This window comes from Patagioenas fasciata, chromosome 21 (assembly GCF_037038585.1).
Source record: "Patagioenas fasciata isolate bPatFas1 chromosome 21, bPatFas1.hap1, whole genome shotgun sequence".
Lineage (NCBI taxonomy): Eukaryota > Metazoa > Chordata > Aves > Columbiformes > Columbidae > Patagioenas > Patagioenas fasciata.
The window spans coordinates 9,409,847-9,416,841 of NC_092540.1; positions in this window are offsets into that span (position 1 = coordinate 9,409,847).

Genomic DNA, 6,995 nt, shown 5'->3' on the forward strand with positions numbered 1-6,995 from the left:
CTCAGCTGACATCTGGAACGCAGCACAAAGTCTCATGTTCTCCAGTGCCAAACATGTAGTTTGGAACTGAAACAGGGCAGTAAACCATCTCCAGTCAGTCTGTTTTCATTCGAGTACATCAGGACAAGTTCAGTTCACATTCACCAGGAATCACAGCAGGTCCCACCCGTCCCTGCAGACCCCAACACCGCTCCTGTGCAGGGTCCCCAGGAGCAGTAAGCACAGAACAAGAAACCTCCCTTCCAAAGAAGGCCCACAGCTGCTCTTCCAACGAGCTGCATAAGCAGCAGCTGAGAACAACCTCTGCTGTAGCTGCACCAGGCTCTGCTGTCTGCAGAAGGAGAGCAGCTCCTAAATGATCCCCAGCCCTACAGACACAGCCCAGGGCAGTGATGAGGAACCACCAGAGTGCAGGGACACCTGGCCATTCAGTTGAAGCTGCTGGGGAGAAGGACAGAGGACTAGCAAGAGACAAATCAGACAAGAGAGAAGACAGAGGAGCTGAGAGAGAAACAAACACACAGGGAAAAGGACGGAGAGATGAAGGCAAAAAGGCACAATGAGCTGGGATGAGACAGGGAGGAAGAACCAGCAGGGCTGATGAGCAGGACAGAGGGATGGGGAGGGGGGAGGAGGAGAAGCAGGAAGGGGCTGGAGAAAGACAGGGAGGGGGATGCACAGATGGAGAGACAAAAAGAAAGACAGGGAACAGAACAAAGGGAGTGAGAAATAAAGCAAAGTTGGGATCCAAATGAAGAGACTGGAAAGGGGAAACATGCAGCAAGGAGCTTGAGAAAGAGGAAAAGAGGGCTGGGGAGCAGGAAAGAGGAAGAGAAGACAACGAAAAGGCAGAGCCAGCTGGACAGGGGTGATATAGTGAGAAGGGATGGCACTGGGAACAGGGATGGGAGACAGAAAGAAAACCAGGACAGAAAGACATCAAAAGGAAGAGGGGCAGTAATCTGGACAGAAATGGAGAAAGAAGCAGCCGGGAAAGGGAAGACAGGCAGAAGACAGAAGGGGAGCAGGAGAGAGAAAGAACAACAAGGGTTGGGGGCAGGACAGAGATTGGGGAAAAAATCCTGGGGCGGGCAGCAAGATGGAGAGGGAGTAAAAAAGAAGAGGGGCAGGAATAGGTGCAGGGAGCAGGACAGAGGGATACAGTGAGAAATGATGGGGCAGGGAGCAGGACACAGCAACAGAGCAGAATGGTGACAAAGAGAAACCAGGGATGATGAGAAGCACAGAGCAGCGGAGACAGAGAGGGAGATACGAGAAACCCTGCACAGAGGTGGAGACGGGTGGAGGAAACGGTGAGGAAGAAGCAGAGAGGGGCAGAGAGAGAAGAGATGAAGAGGAAGAAGGACACGGTAGGAAAGAGGAGGGAGCAGGGAGGGACGGGAGCACAAAACAGGATGAAATGACCCCAAGGGCCCAGGACTCACCACAGTTCCTGCTCTCTGCACTGCCAGGCAAGCTGTGCAGTTCAGGCACTTCTGTCTGCCTGTCTTTCCCTCCCCTCCTATTCTGTAGCTCCAGCCGTTTGTCCATCCCGCACCTAAGAGAACACATGGGTGTCTGACAGCTCTCACAGCACGAGGCTCCCCAGACGCACCCCACACACACACACTATACGGCCGGACAGTGATTTTCCCCACTTACACAGACCCTGCGGTGCACGTTTGTGATCTGCTCTGCTGAGGCTGCTCACAGGGACTCTTCCTCACCCAGAGGGGCAGCTGTCTCTGGTGCAGCTGCAGCAGCAGCTGTGGGGATCCCCTGCACTCCACCCTCCAGCTGCTTCCCCTTCTCCTGCTCTCTCCAGCTCCAGCCCCAGCCCCAGCTGCTCCTCTCCAGCAAGTGCCCCCTGCCCCTTCCCCCGCCCAGGAGAACAAGGCCAGAGCAGCCCACACACACCTGGGCCAGAGGCAGCAAGACATCTCCAGGGCCCCAGAGGGAGGAAAAAGGGCCCCAGGGCTGGGCCGGGCGCTGCTCGGCCTCGGGCAGCTCCACGGGCGCCATGGCAAAGCTCACGCTGGCCGCCTGCAGAGCAACCGCCTGCTCAGCCTGGGCTGCGCCACCATTTTCGGGAGGGCTGTCAGTCTCCTCCCCTGAGCTGATCCTGCAGCTGATTGGCTGCCTGGGCAGTGATTCTGTCCTGCTTTGGGGCTCGCCCTGCCCTGAGGTGATACTCTCTCTGATTGGCGGCCTGAGGGGTTACTCCCCCCACAGTGTCCGCCTTCCCTGAGCCGCTCTTTTCTCTGATTGGCTGTCTGGGATCTCCCACTGGCTCCCCCCACCAAATGATTGGTCAGGTTATTTGTCAATCATCCTGTGCTGCACTCCCACCAGGTGTGATTGGTGCAGCCAGCACAGCCCGCCCCTGAGCGCTGCCCAGTTTGTCCAACTGTCGCCAACTGTCCTACAGGTCTCAAAGCTCGATTGGCTGCTTACATTTCAATCACATGACTTGCCCCGCCTCCTCAAATGTGATTGGCTGCATTTCATCCCCTGGCTGTCCACAGACTTCCGGGCGGTTGTTGCCAGGCAGCGAGCTCCACCTGAAAATGAAGCTGTGGGCCCTGACCAAAGGCCGTGGGTGATGAAAGACGCGTTGGGACCCTAAACATGAGGATTTGGCCCCAAGAGGGAGGCTCTGGGCGCTCAGAAGGACGGGCAGATGCCACAGATGGCGCTTTGGGCCCTGCACACGAGGGGACCCTCTTGGCTCCCACCCGAGCTGGGTTTGGTGCCCGTGACCCCACGTTCCAGCTCTGCTGTGCTTTCTGACCTCATGGGCCCTCTTGTCCTGCCAAACTTCTGCTGCCAAAGCCTGCTGTGGGAAACAATCCCCTTGCCAAGAGAACAGCCCCGGGCAGGATCTCTCAGCAAAGCGTATTTTATAAACGATTTGGCAAGACCAGGTGTTCTACCCAAAGACAGCACAGGGAATGGGACAAAAAGCCCCCGCTTACACATCCACCAACCCCAGCTGCACATTCCCTGCCCTGCTCCCCAGCGCTTGGCACTGCAGGGGTTACAGACTCCCCAGGGCTGGCCTCAGTTTACCTGTCTCATTCATCTAATTAACAACCCTCTCACCTTATTGATTTATTTGAAATATGGATTCCTGGCTCTTTGGTTGCCCTTCCCCCTCGATTATCTTTTTAAACACAGTGATCAGTTTGGACTGTGAGCACCTTGGTGCCACCCTCGCCACCCTTGGCCACCGCCACCGCCACCCCAGTGACCCCCACGGCTCCACCAGTGAACTGGAATGATGGCACGGGGCGTGCGTGTGTCTCTGGGGTCCCTGTGGCCAGCTGTGTGTCCCACGGGTGTGTGTCTGTGCTGGGGCACGTATCCCATGGCTGGCATGGCCAGGACAAGCACGTCTGCAGGATGGAGCTGCCCCAGCCTCCCTGCTCCTGTGCTGGCTCTGACTCGTGCCCATGACCCAGCCCGTCTGCACATCCCAGCAGTCTCTGTGACCCAGGCCATCCATGTCCCAGCCTATCTCTATGTCCCAGCCCACCCCCGTGTCCCAGTCCATCTCCATGTCTCAGCAGCCTCTGCGCCCCCACCTGTCCTGGTTTTGGTAAAAAACAAGTTTCTCTTTTAGTGAATTTTGCCTGTCAGCCAAAGCCTTCATGTCAGCTGCATTTTCCTGGAGAACCAGACACATGTTTTGGTAAACCCAGCAATGGAATGGAAACTTATTGATAAGCACAGGTGGACATCTCGTGAGAGGGGCAACGAGAAACCGGTGAGCAACTGTGTATAACATTCCGTTCACGTGAATACTTCATATAAAAGTGGGAGATCACGAGAATCTCGTCCCTTTTCCTTCCCTTTTGCCTTTTTCCTTCCCTTCTGCTCATGGCCGACATCAGGAGAGGACCTTGCTGGTCGTCCCTGCGAACGGAGGCCAGTGAGAGACTGAATCCAGCTCCGGTTGGCTGCAGAGTCTGATCCAGGACTTTGGGTGCTGGCTCTGCAGTTGCTCAGACTTACAAGATGGGTTTTGTATATTTGTATTATTTTCTCTGTTCTCATCAGTAGCATCAGTAAAACATCTTGAACTTTTCCAGCTCTCTCCCCTCTGTGCTTCTTCCCCTCCTGATCGCCTGCCCTGAGTGGGAAGGGGGGAGAGGGAGGGGCAAAAGGGGGAGTGGGGGGGAGAGGAGGTTGACAACACATCTGCCAGGGTTTGATTGTCACCCCGCAATCCTAACCCTCGACAGGGACAAAGGGGGACCCAGGATGTCACAATGGGCCCTGGGGACAACGGGGGGTCCTGGGATGTCACAATGAGCCCCAGTGACAAAGGGGTTCACCATGGTGCCACAATGGGCCCTGGGGACAAAGGGGCTCCCCATGGTACAACAATGGGCCCTGGGGACAAACGAGGTCCCAAGGATGTCACAATCGGCCCTGGAGACAAAGAGAGGGTCCCCTGAATGTCACAATGGGCTCTGGGGACAAGGGGGGTCCCCAGGATGTCACAATGGCCCCTGGGGACAAAGGGGGTCCCCAGGATGTAACAATGGGCCCTGGGGACAAACGGGATCCCCAGGATGTCACAATGGGCCCTGGGGACAAAGGGGGGTCCCCATGATGTCACAATGGGCCTTGGAGACAAGGGGTGTCCCACCCTGTCACAATGGTCCCTGGGGACAAAGGGGTCCCCAGGATGTCACAATGGGCCCTGGGGACAAGGGGGGGTCATGGGATGTCACAATGGGTCCTAGGGACAAAGGGGAGTCCTGGTATGCCACAATGGGCCCCAGTGACAAAGGGGGTCCCCACGGGATCACAATGGGCCCTTGTGACAACAGGGTCCCCAGGATGTCACAATGGGTTCTGGAGACAAGGGGGGTCCTGGGATGTCACAATGGGCCCTGGGGACAAAGGGGGCTGCCCAGGATGTCACAATGGACTCTGGGGACAATGGGGGTCCCCAGGATGTCACAAAGGGCCCTGGGGACAAGGGTGGGTCCTGGTATGTCACAATGGCCCCTGGGGACAAAGGAGGGTCCCCAGGATGTCACAATGCGCCCTGGGGAAAATGGGGGGTCCTGGGACGTCACAATGGGCCCTGGGGACAAAGGGGGTCCCCATGGTGCCACAATGGGCCCTAGGGACAAACGGGGTCTCCAGGATGTCACAATCGGCCCTGGGGACAAAGGGGGCTCCCCAGGATGTCACAATGGGCTCTGAGGACAAGAGGGGTCCCAAGGATGTCACAATTGGCACTGGAGAAAAAGGGGATCTTCAGGATGTCACAATGAGCCCGGGGGACAAAGGCGGTCCCCAGGATGTCACAATAGGCCCTGGGGAAAAAGAGGGCTCCCCAGGATATCACAATGGGCCCTGGGGACAAAGAGGGGTCCACAGGATGTGCACAATGGGCCCTGGGGACAAAGGGGGCTCCCCAGGATATCACAATGGGCTCTGGTGATATAGGGGTCCCCAAGATGTCACAACGGGTCCTGGGGACAAGGGGGTCCCCAGGATGTAACAATGTGCCCTTGGGACAATGGGGGCTCCTGCGATGTCACAATGGGCCCTGGGGACAAAGGGAGGCCCCAGGAAGTCACAATGGACCCTGGGGACAAAAGGGGTCCCCAGGATGTCACAATGGGCCCAGGGGACAACGAAGCATCCTGGGACGCCACAATGGGCCCGGGGAAAAAGGGGGGTCCCCAGGTTGTTCACAATGGGCCCTGGGGACAATGGGGGTCCTGGGATGTCACAATGAACCCTAGGGACAAAGGGGGTCCCCAGGATGTCACAATGGGCCCTGGGGATAAAGGGGACTCCCCAGGATGTCACAATAGGCCCTGGGGACAAAGGGGGTCCCCAGGATGTCACAATGGGCCCTGGGGACAAAGGGGGTCCCCAGAATGTCACAATGGGCCCTGGGTACAAGGGGGGTCCCACCCTGTCACAATGAGCACTGGGGACAAAGGGGGTCCCCAGGATGTCACAATGGGCACTGGAGACAAAGGGGGGGTCTCCACGGTGCCACGATGGGCCCTGGGGACAAGAGGGTCCCCACGGTTTCACAATGGGCCCTGGGGACAACGGGGATCTCCAGGATGTCACAATGGACCCTGGGGACTGCGGGGGGTACTAGGATGTCACAATGGGTCTTGGGGACAAAGGGGGTACCCAGGATGTCACAATGGGCCCTGGGGACAATGGGGGGTCCCTTGAAGGTCACAATGGGCCCATGGGACAAAGAGGGTGCCCACGGTGTCACAGTGGGCCCTGGCGACAAAGGGGGATCCCCAGGATGTCACAATGGGCCCTGGGGACAAAGTAAAATTCTGGAATGTCACAATGGTCCCCAGTGACAAAGGCGCTCCCCATGGTGCCACAATGGGCCCTGGGGACAAAGTGGGTCCCCAGGATTTCACAATGAGCACTGGGGACAAAGGGGGGTCCCAGGATGTCACAATGGGCCCTGGGGACAAGGGGGGGTTCCCATGGAGTCACAATGGGTCCTGGGGACAACGAGGCGTCCTGGGACGTCACAATGGGACTTGGGGACAAAGGGGGTCTTCCACAGTCTCACAATGGGCCCTAGAGACAAGGGGAGATCCCCAGGATGACACAATAGGCCCTGGGGACAAAGAGGAGTCCCCCTGAATGTCACAATGGGCCCTGGGGACAAGGGGGGTCCCCATGGTATCACAATAAGCCCTGGGGACAAAGTGGGGTCCTGGGATGTCACAATTGGCCCTAGTGACAAAGGGTGTCCCCATGGTGCCACAATGGGCCCTGGGGACAAAGAGGGTCCCCAGGATGTCACAATGGGCTTTGGGGACAAGGCGGGGTCCCCAGGATGTCACAATGGGGTCTTGGGACAAAGGGGGTCCCCAGGATGTCACAATGGTCCCTGGGGACAATGGGGGATCCTGGGACGTCACAATGGGCCCTGGGGACAAAGGGGGTTCCAGGGTGTCACAATAAGCCATGGGGACAAGGGG